At 46.4% G+C, this 18,599-nt stretch overlaps 1 protein-coding gene across 4 annotated transcripts in view; it reads left to right on the top strand.

Moving 5' to 3' along the window:
* The first annotated feature begins 2,293 nt into the window (after nucleotides 1-2,293).
* Nucleotides 2,294-18,599, top strand: part of LOC125464395 (transient receptor potential cation channel subfamily V member 3-like) — a 59,339-nt gene continuing 43,033 nt past the window's right edge. Inside the window, exons 1-3 of one of the 4 annotated variants that reach the window (XM_048556708.2) lie at nucleotides 2,294-2,325; nucleotides 13,244-13,329; nucleotides 16,203-16,252. The gene's annotated coding sequence lies outside the window, so the exon portion shown is untranslated. Of the gene's footprint in view, nucleotides 2,326-10,659; nucleotides 10,715-13,243; nucleotides 13,330-14,068; nucleotides 14,121-16,202; nucleotides 16,253-18,599 lie in introns of those variants that run through there. The other 3 variants (XM_048556704.2, XM_048556705.2, XM_048556706.2) reach the window with 3 other exon arrangements.

Below are 18,599 nucleotides of genomic sequence, written 5' to 3' on the forward strand. Positions count from 1 at the left end.
TGTTATCTTGGATTCTCCAGCATCTGCAGTTCCCATTTTCAAAGATATTTGCAAGTGTTGGGTCTGATGGGGATCTCATGGCAGCCCAGTCCATTATGTCATTCAAACTGAACTCAGCCACATTAGTTACTAAGAGATCAGAGATAATGGGAACTGCAGATGCTGGAGAATCCAAGGTAACAAAGTGTGAAGCTGAATGAACACAGCAGGCCAAGCAGCATCTCAGGAGCACAAAAGCTGACGTTTCGGGCTTCATCAGAAAAATATTAAGTCTACATATCTGGCCTTCCAGCCGCACCAAAATTTATATAACACAATGCTCACTTGTGTGATTTGCCAAACACATTTTCGGTTTACCATTAGCATTGTTACACTCCCGTTCCTACTGTCCAGTCGCAATGGCAAACAACTCGCTTCATTTGTTGTCGAAATAAAAACCTCATCTGAAAGCCAGGAGGAGACGCTGCTCATAAAGCCCGGAACGTCGGCTCTCCTGCTCCTGAGATGCGCTTGTCTTGCTGTGTTCATCCAGCTCCACACTTTGTTATCTCGGTTACTGAGTGAATCGATTTTAATAAATTCTGATTCACATGATGGTGAGGGGCTGGCTCACTGTGGGATACTGCTTCAGGGCAGGACTCCAGGAAATCTTTGAATGTCTGGAAGGAAAACAGTCAAATGAGCACACAGCCTCCTCATTGCGAACAATGCACAACTGATCTTTGCAAATGTAAAAGGAATCCTACACAATTTATCTAGAAAACTTCCCAAAACCGCTTGCAGCAATTTCCCTCACCCATTATGCAGTCTATGTAGTGCACTTCGATATAGAGCATAGAAGGATATAACATTGTTGTGTGTGGGGCAGCTGTACATATATACAGTGGGCCGTAAAGATGATCCCTATGTATTGTATACATAGCAGCTCGGTACTGTCCTGTTCACACAATTTCAGCATTGGTCTCTTCCTGGCTTTCGGATAAGGTTTTTATTTCGACAACAAATGAAGCGAGTTGTTTACCATTGCTACTGGACAGTAGGAACGGGAGTGTAACAATGCTAATGGTAAACCGAAAACCAATTAACACTAGTGAGCATTGTGTTATATACATTTCGGTGCTGCTGGAAGGCCAGAAATGTCGGTTTAATATTGGTGGATTGCATCCTTTTGGTTGTTCACCACATGGAAGGTACTAACTATACCCAACAGCACAAACAGTGCCCAATATTAGATGTGATTCTGCAGTTGGGCAACATTTACTACATAATCCTGACTTTGCAAAGAATAATACTGCCAAAACATTTCGGCTTGTTATTTAGGTACACATGTGTGACCAGGAGGTTTGCTCCAATTCAATGAAATAAGCAAGGTCTGGTTCATTTCTCAGAGCAATGTCTTGACCAGGGACAACCTGCCCGGTTTAAAATGTAAACAAAGATTGGCAGCTAATTGTCAGTTATCATTAAACTGGTGCATTAATCACAACGATGCCTCTACAATCAGTCCACTTGCCAACTGATCAGCACTGTCACAGAGTTCAAATACTATTTTCCCTTTACTTTAGTACTGATGGTGCATTTTCTGAATGATAGTGAGCTAAAGATCTTCAACAAAATGTTTATTTTTCTCAGTGAAACGAGTAGAATCTGAAGGAGGTTTGTAGGATCACCCACATTCACCAGTTGAGCAGAATGGCCCGTTTCTGCTTTAGAAATACAACCCGATCACTATCACAGAGTGGGACTAACTATGATGTCTCATGGGCTCACTTTTGTCCCAGTGTCAAGGAAATACTTCAATTTATTTCAAGGCAGTACTACATGAATCATTTCACAGCATCGCTGTCGTTTGAAATGGCTCGCAAAGAGCCTGGGAATCCAGGTCCGCAAATCTGGACAAGATGGAGGTGAGAAACAAAGAGATGAGATTGAGTTCCAGACGATCTGATCAAAGATTGGGAGGAAATGTTACATTTCTAGGGAACTTTGGTGAGAGCTGCCTCAAAAGACCGTTGCCGTCATATCATGATGGCATGAAACATTGAGGAATCTGCTGAGTATGGTTAAAAAAAGACGGCATTGACAAGATGTCATGGTCAGACAATGTGAACAGGCAGCAGCTCTCTTCTCTGGAGAGGAGATCTGATACAGTTTCGTAAACAAAATCAAGAAGATGTTCACAAAGCTTTAGAAGAAAGTATTTCAACTTTTGCATGAGTTCAGTTGAAGGTGAGGCAGATCACAGGAAGAGATTGGAAGGAATTTCAGTCTGTATTGAGAATGTGAAATGTCTGCACCCACACCTTGGAGGAGAGATTGCTGAAGGTAGGCTCGGGACGGATCTGAGGGGATGGAGGGGAAGCTGAGTGGCAATAGCTGGTTAAGTTGGGTGGACATTGGTTCAGGGAACATTAACACAAGCAGAGATCAACGAAAAGCGAAATACTGTGGATGCTGGAAAGCTGTAATAAAAACAGAAAGGGCTGGAGAAACTCAGCAGGTCCTGGCAGCATCTGTGGAGGGAGGAACAGAGTTAAGGTTTCGAGTGCAGTGTGACTCTGCTGCTGAGTGTCTCCAGCACTTTCTGTTGGTTTTACAGGAGCTGTCTCTGTGCTGTAGTTTGGATTTAGTTCTGCAATACAGAAGCATTTTCCATTCCATGCTGTCCTTGGAAAACTGGAAATGCAGCAATCTCAGTGAGACAGGTGGGACAAGCAAATGCCTTTGGCAGAAAATCTTTCACTTACTGTTTCTGTCATCAGCTTGGGGGAGGGACCTTTCGGAACCCGGATTCCAAACCAGCTTTGCCAGCAGGTAAAAGCGTCTGCTTGGGGTTTATTTTTACTGTTTGGCTCGGTTTCAGAACTGAGGGCTCTGATAAAGATAAAACATAATGTAGGGAGCGTGGAACACTCTGTCTCTCAGGAAGTGCTCAAGAGAGTCTGGTGGAATAAGCGAGCACAGACAATCCTGGCTACAATATAACCTTCCGTAGGAAAGCGAGTTAATAACAAGCTTATCAGCAGGGTTGCCCAGTGGCTCAGCAGTTAGCACTGCTGCCTGATAGCAACAGTGGCCCGGGTTCGATTCTACCCTCGGGCAACTGTCTGGGGGGAGCCTGCTTATTCTCCCTGTGTCTGTGTGGGTTTGGTTTCCTCCCACAGTCTAAAGGTGTGCGGGTTAAGTGGACGGGCTGTGCTAAATTGCTCAGAGTATCCAGGGGTGTGCAAGCTGGGTGGGTTAACCAGGGGAAATGCAGGGTCAACTGGGTGGGACGCTCTTCAGAGGGCCAGTGTAGACTCGGTGGCTTGCTCCAACACTGTAGGCATTCTATGAGATACACTTTCTGAATGCTCAGCTCCACTTTCAAAGATATTAAACTCAGGCTAACTCAGGCTGTTTACTGAGTGAAGGAGGGAAAGATTTTAAGAGTCGGTCTCTTTCCAGAATCTGGTTAAGTTTGGCATTTACCCATTTCACTTTATAGTAGTAAGGTTCTTGGAGCCTGCTCCCCTGAAGCATGTGCGAACAAACTGCCTCATAGTGCCAGCTGCACGGTAGTTAAGTGGCTTTTAAGAGCTTGGCAATAACTGCCCGCAGAGGATGTCCCGGCTCCTGGATAGTTTTATTAGTAAAAAAATACAGGAGGTGCTTGAAAATGCACAAATTCAATTTAAAAGAGCCCTGGTCCTACAGAATGTGCAACTTGGAAAAGTGTGAATGAATGTGTATTTTAATAATAAACTTCTTTCTCATATGTAGTTGGTATTCCTTTAGTGATGAACATGAACATGGATAGGGGCGGGTGGTGAGTTGAGGCTGCTGTGTGAATGGAAATTCCTGCAATTGTCTGTTTTAGGAGCTGGTGAGAGTTCAAGGCAGTCAGTAGGTGACCACCTGGAAGATAAGGAAGTGCTGGAGTGTATGCAGGCTTTCACCGCGGGAATGGCATCACCATCACTGAATACAATTCAAACAGGGCAAGACTAGAATGATAATGGGAACTGCAGATGCTGGAGGATTCAAGATAATAAAATGTGAGGCTGGATGAACACAGCAGGCCCAGCAGCATCTCAGGAGCACAAAAGCTGACGTTTCGGGCCTAGACCCTTCATCAGAGAGGGGGATGGGGGGAGGGAACTGGAATAAATAGGGAGAGAGGGGGAGTGTGTGTGTGTGTGTGTGTGTGTGTATGAGTGTGTGTGTGTGTATGAGTGTGTGTGTGTGTGTGAGTGTGTATGAGTGTGTGTGTGAGTGTGTATGTATGTGTGTGTGTGAGTGTGTGTGTGTGTGTGTGTATGAGTGTGTGTGTGTGAATGAGTGTGTGTGTGTGTGTGTGTGTGAGTGTGTATGTATGTGTGTGTGTGAGTGTGTGTGTGTATGAGTGTGTGTGTGAATGAGTGTGTGTGTGTGTGTGTGTGAGTGTGTATGTATGTGTGTGTGTGAGTGTGTGTGTGTGTGTGTGTGTATGAGTGTGTGTGTGTGAATGAGTGTGTGTGTGTGTGTGTGTGTGTGTGAGTGTGTATGTATGTGTGTGTGTGAGTGTGTGTGTGTGTGAGTGTGTGTGAAGATGGATAGAGGAGAAGATAGGTGGAGAGGAGAGCATAGGTGGGGAGGTAGGGAGGGGATAGGTCAGTCTGGGGAGGACGGACAGGTCAAGGGGGCGGGATGAAGTTAGTAGGTAGGAAGTGGAGGTGCGGCTTGAGGTGGGAGGAGGGGATAGGTGAGAGGACGAACAGGTTAGGCAGGCGGAGACGGGCTGGGCTGGTTTTGGGATGCAGTGGGGGGAGGGGAGATTTTGAAGCTTGTGAAATCCACATTGATACCATTGGGCTGCAGCGTTCCCAAGCGGAATCTCCCCTTCCCCTATTGCATCCCAAAACCAGCCCAGCTCATCCTCACCTCCCTAATCGCCTATCCCCTCCTCCCACCTCAAGCCGCACCTCCATCTCCTACCTACTAACCTCATCCCACCCCCTTGACCTGTCCGTCCTCCCCGGATTGACCTATCCCCTCCCTACCTCCCCACCTATACTCTCCTCTCCACCTATCTTCTTTTCTCTCCATCTTCGGTCCACCTCCCCCTCTCTCCCTATTTATTCCAGTTCCCTCTCCCCATCCCCCTCTCTGATGAAGGGTCTCAGCCCAAAACGTCAGCTTTTGTGCTCCTGAGATGCTGCTTGGCCTGCTGTCTTCATCCAGCCCCACACTTTGTTATCTCGGATTCTCCAGCATCTGCAGTTCCCATTATCTCTCATTAGTCCTGTTGGTCTGCTTGCTCCCAGGCTAACACACTGTATGGAGAGGGTGTTGAATATTCTGTTGAGAATGAACCCTGGGTTGAGCTACACATTGTTACTATTAACAGAGAGAGGGCAAGCTTTGAAATCATACAGTTAGACTTACAGAAGGTAGAGGATGTTTAAAAAGTGGCCTTCAGAAGTAGTAATCATAGCATTATGATTAAGAAGTTCCACATACAAAGATGAGTAGAGTCATAAAGACATACAGCATGGAAACAGGCCTTTCGGTCCAACACGTCCATGCCAACCAAGTTTCCTAAACTAATCCAGTCCCATTTGCCTGTGTTTGGGTCATATCCCTCTGAACCTTTCCTGTTCTTGTTCCTGTCAAAATGTCTTTTAAATATTGTAACTGTACCTGTATCTATCACTTTCTCTAGGAATAGAAACAGGAAGATAAAGAGAATTGATGTTGCCTTCCAATTCTTGGGCCATAAGACCATAAGATATTGGAGCACAACAAGGCCATTTGGCCCAGTGGGTTTGCACCACCATTTGACCATGTTTCTCAACGCCCTTTGCCCCATAACCCTTGATCGCCTTACCATTAAGAACTGATCTATCTCTGTCTTAAATGCACTCAATAACTTGGCCCCCACAACCCTCTGTGGCAATGAACTCTACAGATTCATCACCCTCCAGCTGAAGAAATTCCTCCTCCTCTTGGTTCTTCGTCCCTTCTCTCTGAGGTTGTGCCCTCAGCTCCCAGTCTCTCCTACTCGTGGAAACATCTTCTCCACATCCATGCTATCCAGGCCTTCTGCAAATTTCAATCAATTCGCCCTTCATCCTTTGAAACTGGATCAAGTACAGACCCAAAGTCCTCAAATGCTCTTCATACGACAAGCTCTTCATCCCCAGCATCATTTCTGCCAACCTCCAAAGCGAGCATATACTTCCTTGGATCACTCGCCTTATTCCAAATGTAGTCAGACCACAGCCTTGATGTACGCTCAATAAGGTTGGTAAACCACAATCATAGAAAGCCCTGACAGAACACAATCGATGGAGCTAAGGTGGAGATGGTCGACAGCATCAAGTTACTAGGACTGATGATAATCACCAACAGTGTGTCCTAGTCCACCCACATTGATGCTATGGTCAAGAAAGCACAGCAATGCCTCTGCTTCCACAGGAGGCTAAGGAAATTCAGTACATCTTTAAAGACTCTTACCAATTTGTACCAAGACGTACCACAGAAAGCATTCTATCTGGATGCATCGCAGCTTGGTACAGCCCAACTGCTCTGCCCAGGACCGTAAGAAACTATAGAGAGTTGTAAACACAGCCCAGTCCATCACACAAACCAACATTCTAGCCATTGATTCCACCTACAACGCCTGCCGCCTCGGCAGGGCAGCCAACATCTTAAAGACTCCTCGCACCCCCGTTGTAATCTCTCGCAACCCCTTCCATCAGGCAGAAGATACAAAAGTTTAAACTCATGCGCCAACAGGTTCAAGAACAGCTTCTTCCCCGCTGTTACTAGACTTCTGAATGGACGCCTCAAATTTTAAATTTAATGTTGAGAGTCCAGGGAGAGTATGTTCCTGTTAGGGTGAAGGGCAAGGCTGATAGGTGTAGGGAATGCTGGATTACTAGAGAAGTTCAGGTTTTGATCAAGAAAAAGAAGGAAGCACATGTCTGCTAAGACAGTAGAGATCGAGTGATTCCCTGGAAGAGTTTAAAGGCAGTAGGAGTATATTTACTGGGGAAATCAGGAGGGGAACAAAGGGGACATGAGAGAGCTTTGGCAAATTGGGTTAAGGAGAATCCAAAGGGATTTTTAGAAATACATTAAGGACAAAAGGGTGACTAGGGAGAGAATAGGGCTGCTTAAAGATCAGAAAGGCTACCTATGCTAGGAACCACTGGAAATGGGGAAGATACTAAATGAGGATTTTGGAACAGTGTTTACTGTGGAGAAGGATTTGGAATATAGAGAACTTGGGGAAATAAACAGCGAAATCTTGAAACATGTCCTATTACAGAGGAGGTGGTGCCGGACATCTTAAACCGCATAAAGGTGAATAAATCTGTGGGAGCTGATCAGGTATATCCCAAAACTCTGTGGGAACCTGGGGAAGTGATTGCTGGGCCCCTCGCTGAGATATTTGTATCATGGATAGCTGCAAGTGAGGTGCTGGAAGACTGGAGTTTGGATAACGTGGTCTCACTATTTAAGAAAGGTGGTAAGGAAAAGTCAGGAAACTATGAGAGATAATGGGAACTGCAGATGCTGGAGAATCCAAGACAACAAAATGTGAGGCTGGATGAACACAGCAGGCCAAGCAGCATCTCAGGAGCACAAAAGCTGACATTTCGGGCCTAGACCCTTCATCAGAGAGGGGGATGGGGTGAGGGTTCTGGAATAAATAGGGAGAGAGGGGGAGGCGGACCGAAGATGGAGAGAAAAGAAGATAGGCGGAGAGAGTATAGGTAGGGAGGTAGGGAGGGGATAGGTCAGTCCAGGGAAGACGGACAGGTCAAGGAGGTGGGATGAGGTTAGTAGCTAGATGGGGGTGCGGCTTGGGGTGGGAGGAAGGGATGGGTGAGAGGAAGAACCGGTTAGGGAGGCGGAGACAGGTTGGACTGGTTTTGGGATGCAGTGGGTGGAGTGGAGGAGCTGGGCTGGTTGTGTGGTGCAGTGGGGGGAGGGGACGAACTGGACTGGTTTAGGGATGCAGTTGGGGAAGGGGAGATTTTGAAACTGGTGAAGTCCACATTGATACCATTAGGCTGCAGGGTTCCCAAGCGGAATATGAGTTGCTGTTCCTGCAATCTTCGGGTGGCATTATTGTGGCACTGCAGGAGGCCCATGATGGACATGTCATCTAAAGAATGGGAGGGGGAGTGGAAACGGTTTGCGACTGGGAGGTGCAGTAGTTTGTTGCGAACTGAACGGAGGTGTTCTGCAAAGCGGTCTCCAAGCCTCCGCTTGGTTTCCCCAATGTAGAGGAAGCCACACCGGGTACAGTGGATGCAGTATACCACATTGGCAGATGTGCAGGTGAACCTCTGCTTAATGTGGAATGTCATCTTGGGGCCTGGGATAGGGGTGAGGGAGGAGGTGTGGGGGCAAGTGTAGCATTTCCTGCAGTTGCAGGGGAAGGTGCCGGGTGTGGTGGCGTTGGAGGGCAGTGTGGAGCGGACAAGGGAGTCATGGAGAGAGTGGTCTCTCCGGAAAGCAGACAAGGGTGGGGATGGAAAAATGTCTTGGGTGGTGGGGTCGGATTGTAGATGGCGGAAGTGTCGGAGGATGACGCGTTGTATCCGGAGGTTGGTGGGGTGGCGTGTGAGAACGAGGGGGATCCTCTTTGTGCTTCAGGAAACTATGGACTGGTGAGCCTGACATCGGAGATGGGCAAGTTGTTGGAGGGAATCCAGAGGGACCTGATATACATGTATTTGGAAAGGCAAGGACTGATTAGGAACAAAAACAGAAGTTGCTGGAAAAGCTCAGCAGGTCTGGCAGCATCTGTGAAAGAAAAAACAGAGTTAACGTTTTGGTTCCGGTGACACTTCCTCAGAACAGGGATTAGGGATAGTTAACATGGCTCTGTGTGTGTGAAGTCGTGCCTCACTAGCTTGATTGAACTTTATTGAACAAGTAACGAACAGGGTTGATGAGGGCAGAGCAGTGGATGTGAATCACCTTTTCTTCATTTATTTATGGTCTGTGGTGTCTCTGGCAGGGCCTAGTATTTATTGTCCGTCCCTAGTTGCCCCTTGAGAAGGTGGGGGTGAGCTGCCTTCTTGAACTGCTGCAGTCTATGTGCTGTGGGTTGACCCACAATGTCCTTAGGGAGGGAATTCCAGGATTTTGACCCAGCGACAGTAAAGGAGCAGTGATATATTTCCAAGTCAGGATGGTGAGTGGCTCGGAGAGGAACCCGATGGAGGAGCAGTGCTCCGAAAGCTTATTATTTCAAATAAACCTGTGGGACCATAACCTGATTTCTGACCTTGTCCACCCCAGTCCGACACCAGCACCTCCACACTATATGGACCTCAGTGAGGTGTTTGAGAAGGTTCCTCATGGTAGACTGGTTAGCAATGTTCAATCACATAGAATTCAGAGGGAACTCGCCATTTGGATACAGAACTGACTCGAAGGTAGGAGACAGAGGGTGGTGGTGGAGGGTTGCTTTTCAGACTGAGGTCTGTGACCCAGTGGTGTGTCACAAGGATTGGTGCTGGGTTCACTGCTTTCTCTCATTTATATAAACGATTTGGATGTGAACATGGGAGGGATGATTAGTAACTTTGCAGATGACACCAGAATTGGAGGTGTAGTGGGCAGTGAGGAAGGTTATCTCAGAGTACAGAGGGACCTTGATCAGATGGGCCGATGGCCGAGGAGCGGCAGATGGGGTGTAATCTAGATAAATGTGAGGTGCTGCATTTTGAAGAGGCAAATCAGGGCAAGACTTATACACTTCATGGTAAGGTCCTGGGGAGTGTTGCTGAACAAAGAGACCTTGGGGGGCAGGTTCATAGTTCGTTGAAAGTGGAGTTGCAGGTAGACAGGGCGGTGAGGAAGGTGTTTGGTACGCTCGCCTTCATTGGTCAGTGCGTTGAGTATAGGAGTGGGGAGGGTCATGTTGCAGCTGTACAGGGCATTGGTTAGGTCCACTTTTGGAATACTGTGTCCAATTCTGGTCTCCCTGCTATAGGAAGGATGTTGTGAAGTGTGAAAGGATTCAGAAAAAAAATTACAGGGATGTTGCGGGAGTCATAGGGTGTGATCTATAAAGAATAGCTGAATAGACTGGGGCTATTTTCCCTGGAGCATCGAAAGCTGAGGGGTGACCTTATCGAGGTTTATAAAACCATGAGGGGCATGGATAGGGTGAGTAGACAAGGTCTTTTCCCCAGGGTGGGGGGAGTCCAAAACTAGAGGGGCACAGGTTTAATGTGAGAGGGGAAAGGTTTAAAAGGGACCTGAGGGGCAACTTTTTCACACAGAGGGTGGTGGGTGCCTGGAACTCGCTGCTGGGGGAGGTAGTGGAAGCAGATACCATAGTGACTTTTAAAGGGTGTATTGACAAAAACATGAATGGGATGGAAATAGAGGGATTCGGACCCCAGAAGGATTTTAGTTGTGACGGGCAGCATGTCGGTGTAGGCTTGGAGGGCCGAAGGGCCTGTTCCTGTGCTGTAATTTTCTTTGTTCAGGAAGTTCTGAAGGAGGGTTTTGCTCTCAATATTAATCCTGTTTCTCCCTCCACAGATGCTGCCAGACCTGCTGAGTTTCGCCAGGACCCTCGAAGTTTGTTTCAGATTTCCAGCAATCAGTAGTTTTTTGCGATTGTTGCATTGCCATGATCAAGAATCGGGCTAAGGACTACGTTCTGATAATTTCACCCTTCCGTTTCCCTTTAATGTGACCCTACTCCTTCCATTGTACTGTAAGTGATTAAAGCCTCTCCCCATTAATCCTGTTTATCTGAGATTTCCCTGGCATTAGCTCCCCTACCCCCTCACCATTTGGGAGCTGAGAATTTAGGGTTAAAATTAAGTTAGACGGGGAAGTACAGAACCTAATCATATTTTAGTCAGGGACATAGGTTTAAGGTAAAAGGGGGTGATGTTTAAAGGAGATGAGAGGGTGGTAAGTGCCTGGAATGTGCTGCCAGAGGAGTTGGTGTTTAAGAAGAATTTTAATGGAGATGTAAATAGGCAGGCAATAGAGGGATACAGACTGTGTGGAAATGAAAAAGCTTTCAGTTTATAAAGGTGTCATCTATCGGCACAGAGACAGCAGGAATTGCAGATGCTGGAGAATATGAGATAACAAGGTATGGAGCTGGATGAACACAGCAGGCCAAGCAGCATCAAAGGAGCAGGAAAGCTGACGATTCGGGTCTAGACCCTTCTTCAGACGCTTCTTTCTGAAGAAGGGTCAGAGCCTGAAACTTCAGCCTTCCTGCTGCTATGATGCTGCTTGGCCTGCTGTGTTCATCCAGCTCCACACCTTGTTATTTCATGTGTCAGCACAGGCTTGGTGCGCCCGAGGGCCTGTTCCTGTGCTGTACTGTTCCTTGTCCTCTGTCCTATTTTAGAAACTCTAACTCTAACCCCAAAACTTTCTATTCTTAAAGTCTTTAGACTTGAAATGTGAACTACATTTCACATTTGCTGCCAGGCCTGCTGAATTTCTCAACATTTTGTGTGTTGATTTCGCAAGAGTAGAGGACAAAAGAGGAACATTATGCTGAGAGAGATAATGGGAACTGCAGATGCTGGAGTATCTGAGATAACAAAGTGTGGGGCTGGATGAACACAGCAGGCCGAGCAGCATCAGATTTCATGAGGTCCCAGCTGGAGTATTCCATCCAGTTCTGGTAATTCATTGGCCTTCACTGGTCAGAGCACTGAGTATAGGAGTTGGGCTGCCATGTTACTGCTGACTGTAATAAATGAATGCTAACATCGCATGTTGATGGGGCCGCCTTTGGAATGATACATACAATTCTGGTCACGCTTCTGTCGGAAGGATGTTGTTAAACTTGAAAAGGTGCAGAAAAATATTTAGCAGGATGTTGCTGCGACTGGAAGGTTTGAATTAGAAGTGGCAACTCTTTTAAAAGTAAGCTGCTAGGAATTTCACTATATTACAGGTGCTACATAAACACAGTTTCTTGTTATATACTGTGGTTAGAGAATCCATTAGCAACTACTCTGGGCTGTGCCGTTTCTACTAGTTTATTGTTGGAAAGACTGAAACTCTGAGAAAGGACAGATCTAAGCTGCCTAACCTGCCTGATAAGTATCTAAACCTCATATAAAAACCGAGCCACAGCTAGGTTAACCCCTTCATGGCCACTGTTCTGCTGCTGCCAGCTTGGGTTCCTCATAACACATTGAATGAGGGGGAAATGTCTTTCTTTTGAAAGCACTTTTATGGTAATCAGCCCCACTCTCGACCCTCAGCACCCCCCTCTTTGATGCCGACCTCCACTCTCACCCCTCCTCTTCACCCGCGCCTCTCAACCACCCACTCACACCCCCAGCACCTCTTTCAGCCCCCCAGCCCCACTCTTGTGACCTCCAGCCTCACTCTCGCCCCTCTGTCCCACTCTCGCCCCTCATCTTCACTCTCGCCCCTCTGTCCCACTCTTGCCCCTCATCTTCACTCTCACCCCTCTGTCCCACTCTCGTCCCTCATCTTCACTCTCACCCCACTGTCCCACTCTCGCCTCTCATCTTCACTCTCACCCCTCTGTACCACTCTCGCCCCTCATCTTCACTCTCACCCCTCTGTCCCACTCTCGCCCCTCATCTTCACTCTCACCCCTCATTTTCACTCTCACCCCTCATCTTCACTCTCACCCCTCATCTTCACTCTCGCCCCTCAGCCCTAATTTTCAGATGGATTACTCCCATCAAAATCAAACCAAGTATGTAAAGTCTTCTTGCAATGTCCTGTCTAACACAAGTTAATACCCCAACCAGGTTCTGATAAATTAATTACATCAATAACAACAACCTGGCTATTCTGAGAAAGGACACTATTTGCTGAAACATTGTGTCTTTAGGACAAATGGGAAAATGCTGAATTTCAAACAATGACAAATTCACATCCCAGCAGAAAACGTGCTGTTTTATTGGTGAGTCAACTTTAATTTCCCAAGATATCACATTGGAAGATGAAAGAGTAATTGCCTCCCCAAACTCTTGTTAATTAAAGAAAAAACCTCAGGGCTTGAATACATCCCTTTAGGAATTTGCCGACTTACAACTCCATCTCAACTTTTAAAATGTTTACTGAGCTATTGGTAAACCGTCCTTATACTTCATTTTCTGACTTAATGCCAAAGTTTTACTTTGTTACACACCTGTGAAATGCAATGGATGTATTTAACTATGTTTAAAGATGCTGTATAAATATTTTTGTTGGCTTTTGGCTTAATCAGATGCCTTTCCTTTAACCTTAGCCCATCGCTTAGCGCTGGAACAGATCTTACAAAGTTTTATCATCTGCGCTGTCCTGGTCTGGTCATATTCCTCGATTCAATTAAAGGTACAGTACCCCCTCAGCGTGGGCAGATGATGTGACCAGAACCCAGGAGAACACTGCCCGTAGGGCACCTAAGGGAGTGCAGTGCTCTCAAAGTTGTCAGGATAATAAACTAAGGTCCTGTTCACCCACAGGTTAAAACAGGGCTGTTTGTGAGATAACACAGTGCGGAGCCGGAGGAACACACAGCAGGCCAGGCAGCATCAGAGGAGCAGGAAAGCTGACGTTTCGGGTCGGGGCCCTTCTTCAGCCCCCATTTCTGAAGAAGGGTCCCGACCTGCAATGTCAGCTTTCCTGCTCCTCTGATGCTGCCTGGCCTGCTGTGTATTCCTCCAGCTCCGCACTGTGTTATCTCTGACTCCAGCATCGGCAGTTCTTACTGTCTCTGTTTGTGGGAGCTGCTTGTGAGTAAAGCGTCTGCTGAGTGTCCTACATTACAAAACTGATGACCTTTCAAACCAAAGGCAGCTATAAAATACCTGGGACATCCTGAGGTTACAAAAGGATAGCATTTGGTGCAAATTAGTCTTTTATTTAAAAAAATGAGAAACACTGTATTTGCCTATAATTGCAGGAAGGCTGGATGGAGTGTGCAAATAGTTTGTTTCAATACATTATATTTCACAAGAAGAAATGAGCAAATCAACTCCTACTTCTTTATTAAAAACCTCAGCACTTCCCCCAGGACTTTGTGGTTGCCCAAAAGTCAATCTGTTTTAATGAGAGCAAGCACTCGGCAAATAGTAAAACTTTGCAGCTACTGGGAATCTAAACTAACAAGCAGAAACACGCAGGTGAGCTCAGGTCAGTGTGCCTCAGTCAGAGCCCAGTGTGAGCAGAGACAAGCAGCAGTGTGTTAATCTGCTCAGATTAAGGGAGGGTACAGTCGATGCTGGGGGTCGGAAATAAAAGCTGAAAGTGCCACTGAAACTCAGCAGATCTGACGGCGAGTGTGGAGAGAGACACAGTGTGAATGGAAATGCAGATAACAAGGCGTAGAGCTGGATGAACACAGCAGGCCAAGCAGCACCAGAGGAGCAGGAAGGCTGACGTTTCAGGCCTAGACCCTTCTTCAGAAAATGGCTCTCTGATCACTTCAATCCCAGTGATCAGAGCAGGCCCCTGACCTTTGACAGCAAAGATCTTATTTTTCTACAAAAGTATCGACATTCATTTATACACTCATTTATGCTCCTCTCTGCACCTCCTGTCCTTTTGCTTTAACCTGTGTCCCCCTGCTTATTGATCTGCTGCGAAGGGGAAATGTTTTATATATTTTGCTCTGTCTATTCCCCTCGGGACTTTGTACACCTCAATCAGATTCACCCCCTGCCCCCACCCCAGCTTCCGTGCTGGAAGGAAAACACCCCCAGTCTATCCAGTCTCACTTCACAGCTGAATAACTGCAGCCCAGGTAACATCCTGGTGAATGGGCACTGCACCCTCTCTAATGCACTCACATCCTTCCTACAGCGTGGCAACCAGAGCAGCGCAAACTCCTCCAGCTGGGGCCTAAATAACATCTTATACAACTCCATCACAATCTCCTTGCTCTTTTATTCAACACCTCACCTAATAAAGGCAATGATCCCATTATCTTTCTACACCACTTTAGTTCCCAGTCCAGCTGCCTCCGAGGATCTGTGGCCATACAAACCAACGATCCGCGGCTCCTACCAATCACTGTGTATCCCTTTGCCTTGTTAATCCTCCCAAAATGCATCTCCTCTCACTTTTCTGGGTCCAATTCCATTTCTCTCTGTTGGCATCTCCCCGTCCAGTCTTTAGCCTCCTGTAGCCTCAGGCTTCCCCCCTCACTATATACCACGCTGCCACCAATTTTCCTGTTCCCTGTGAACCTCCTGGTCATACCCCCCTACAATCAGTCTTGATCATTAATGGACACAATGATCAGTCAGGGGCCCAGCCCTGAACCCTGCAGTGTGCCACTGGGCACATGCTCCCTTGGCCTAAATTTGTACCCAATTTGCCGGGTTTACCCTGGATCCCTTGGGTGTGGCATCTTGCCCAGTCTCCCATGTGAGGGCCTTGTCAAAAGCCTGACTGAAGGGCATACAGACTACATCAACTGTACTACCCTCATTCTCCCAACTGGTCACCTCCTTGAACAATTCCATCAAATCTTCTCACAGGACCCCTCCCTGACAAAGCCATGTTGATAATTCTTCATTAATCCCTGCCTCTCCAAGCAGAGATTTCTCCTGTCCCTCAGAAATTTATCCTGTTGCTCACCTGCTGCTGATGATAAACTACTGGTGAAAGAAATAGAGAGCTTTAAAAGAAAGCAAAGTAGAGAGGTGGTGAGATTTAAGGATCGAGTTCAACAGAAATGGCTAAAAATGATGGGGTAATTGAAATTGTGATAGACGTACAGAGATATCTCAGAGGGGTGGGAAACGGGAGGTGATTCGAGATTGAGTTGGGTAAGACTAGAAAGGGAAAGGTGAGAATTTTTACGTGGGGGGTGTCACTGAACTAGTGAGTTGACAGATTGCAGGGCTCCCTCAGAGATCATCAGCCTGGATCCCGTTGTCAAACCTCAGGAGTGAGACATGAATCCACAGCCATCAGGACGAGAGTGAACGCTATCTGATAATGATAGGAGCTACTGAAAAGACATCCCATTCAGTACCTCCCGCAATCTGTTGTGAGAGACAGAAACCCAGATTCATCCACACACAGTTTGGGGAACCAGTCAACAGAACACTTCTGAACAGTCTTGATTTGTGTGTGATCAAGTTTCATTTGTCAAAATATTCTGAACCTTTCCATTCTTGTGCAACCTCTTCATTGGTGATGTAAACATTTTCAACACTGTTCATTATATTTCCAGTTTTCATTTCCCCATTTTACAGCAACAGTTAGCAGCTGCTTGAAGAGCCTGGAGGGGACAAGTCTGCACCAGGTAAAGAAATCTTTGTCTCACAAGAAATTCTTGGCCAGTAATTCGTGAAATGGTTGAGTTTCTGCTAAGTGTCACAGACTTCAGTAGAGGTTTTGAATCAAACTGTTCAGGGGTGTTATGATAAATGTCTGGAAGAGGTAGGACTTGAACCTAGGGTTCCTGGCTCAGGAGCAGTAACACTACTGTTGCACCTTAGAAGTCCCCAGACTAGAATATATTGCTAACTTCAATTATTTTATTGAAGCATTTTCACAGAATTATAAATATACATAACTTGAGCCATTTATTTCATTCATTCTCAAGGTATCATAGAATCCCTACAGCGTGGGAACAGGCCATTTGGCTTTATCAAGTCCATACTGATCCTCTGAAGTGTATTCTATCCAGACCGACCCTACCCTCTATCCCTGAAATTCCCATGGCTAATCCACCTAACCCACACATCCTTGGGGTGTGGGAGGAAACCCATACAGATGTGGGGAGAATGTGCAAACTCCATGCGGACGGCCATGGGAAGGTGGAATTGAGCCCAGGTCGCTGGTACTGGGAGGCAGCATCACTAATCACTGAGCCACTGTTCTGCCTGGGGTCTAGCTTTGTTGCCCTCACTTGCTATCCTGGGATGGGGAGCTGCCTTCCCAAACCATGGTTATGGGTTTGATGCAACAGAGTGTTTCATTGAGCTGTGTCAGAGGAAAGCCCACATCAGTTTGGGGGCTGGATCGTACATTGAGTAAAGAGGGAACATTTTCTTCTCCAAAACCATCGATAACACTGTTGGGTTCTTATAACAATCAACAGCTTCATTCCAGCTCACTTGTAGATCACTATAGGGGAAGCAATGGCATTTTGCTGGACTGCTAATCCAGAAACCGAGGTATTGTCCTGGGGACCTGGGTTCGAATCCCACCACGGCAGATGGTCAGATTTGAATTCAATAAAATATCGGGAATTAAGAATCTAATGATGACCATGAATCCATTTGTGATTATCAGGGAAAAAAACCCATCTGGCTCACTAATGCCCTTTAGGGAAGGAAACTGCCATCCTTACCTGGTCTGGCCTACATGTGACTCCAGACTCACAGCAATGTGGTTGACTCTTAACTGCCCTCTGGGTAATAAATGCTGCCTGACCAGCGACACTCTTGTCCCATGAATGAATGAAGAAAAAGATCAGCCTCATAGTGGGATAACTTAGAATAAAACACTGAATATTTAAGTGAAAGATCGCGGGAAACAGTCTCTTGTTCTGTTGCTTGGGAAGGGACAATGACCATCCAATTCATTCTCCCATCCCATTCATCAGACGGCTCAGCAATAATGGAGTGGTTGAAAACATCTGGAATTCCTGAAGAATTCCCATGGCGGGGCGGGGGGTAAGGTTTGAAAATACATGGAGCAACACAACTTCAGATCCCTCCTTCATGCGGAAAGCATGTTTGGAAATGTGACACCTCAAAGTTTCCCCCACATTTACTATGTTGAAAGGGCATTAGACTTTTTGTTGCTGGGTACCTGCAATATCAGCTGTGGTTGAAATCGCGAAGGCATCTGAAGGTGACAGTCCAGGACACAATGATGAGGAACTCCTGGTTTGATTTATTATTGTCACATGTACCTAGGTACAGTGAAAAGTAATGTTTTGTGCACACTACAGACAGATCATACCAAACAAAGATCATAGGGTGATAGAACAGAGCGGGGAATACACAGTTACAGCTGCAAAGAAGGTGCATATAAAGCAAGATCAACATTAGATTTGAAATCGGAGAGGTCCATTCAGAAGTCTGATAGGAGCTGGGGAGCAATTGTTCTTGAACCTGTTGGTATATTTGTTTGAGCTTTTGTATCTTCTGCCTGATGGAAGATGTTGGAAGAGATTCTAACTGGGGTGGGAGGGGTCTTTGCCAAAACATTGATTGTATTCAAGGGACAGTTTGATATAGCACTTGGGGGTGAATGGGGACAAAGGTTATGGGGAGAAAGCAGCATTAGGCTGTTGAGTTGGATGATCAGCCATGATCGTGGAGAATGGCAGAGCAGGCTCGAAGGGCCGAAGGGCCTCCTCCTGCTCCTATCCTCTATCTTGGCTGCCTTCCCGAGACTGCAAGAAGTATAGACGTTCAGTTTCAAGATAATGAGAAGTTTTAAGAGAGTGGTTAAAAAAGATCTGATCAATGGATTAATATTTAGAGGTCATAAATTCAAAATATTTGCAAGATGGAGTTAATGGATGGAAAGCTGGCTTGCATGATGGACTGAGTTGTGTTTACAACTCTCTGTAGTTTCTTGTAGATCTGGGCAGAGCAGTTGGGCTGTACCAAGCCATGATGCATCTGGATAGA

The sequence above is a fragment of the Stegostoma tigrinum genome, chromosome 27 (genome assembly GCF_030684315.1).
Source record: "Stegostoma tigrinum isolate sSteTig4 chromosome 27, sSteTig4.hap1, whole genome shotgun sequence".
Classification (NCBI taxonomy): Eukaryota; Metazoa; Chordata; class Chondrichthyes; order Orectolobiformes; family Stegostomatidae; genus Stegostoma; species Stegostoma tigrinum.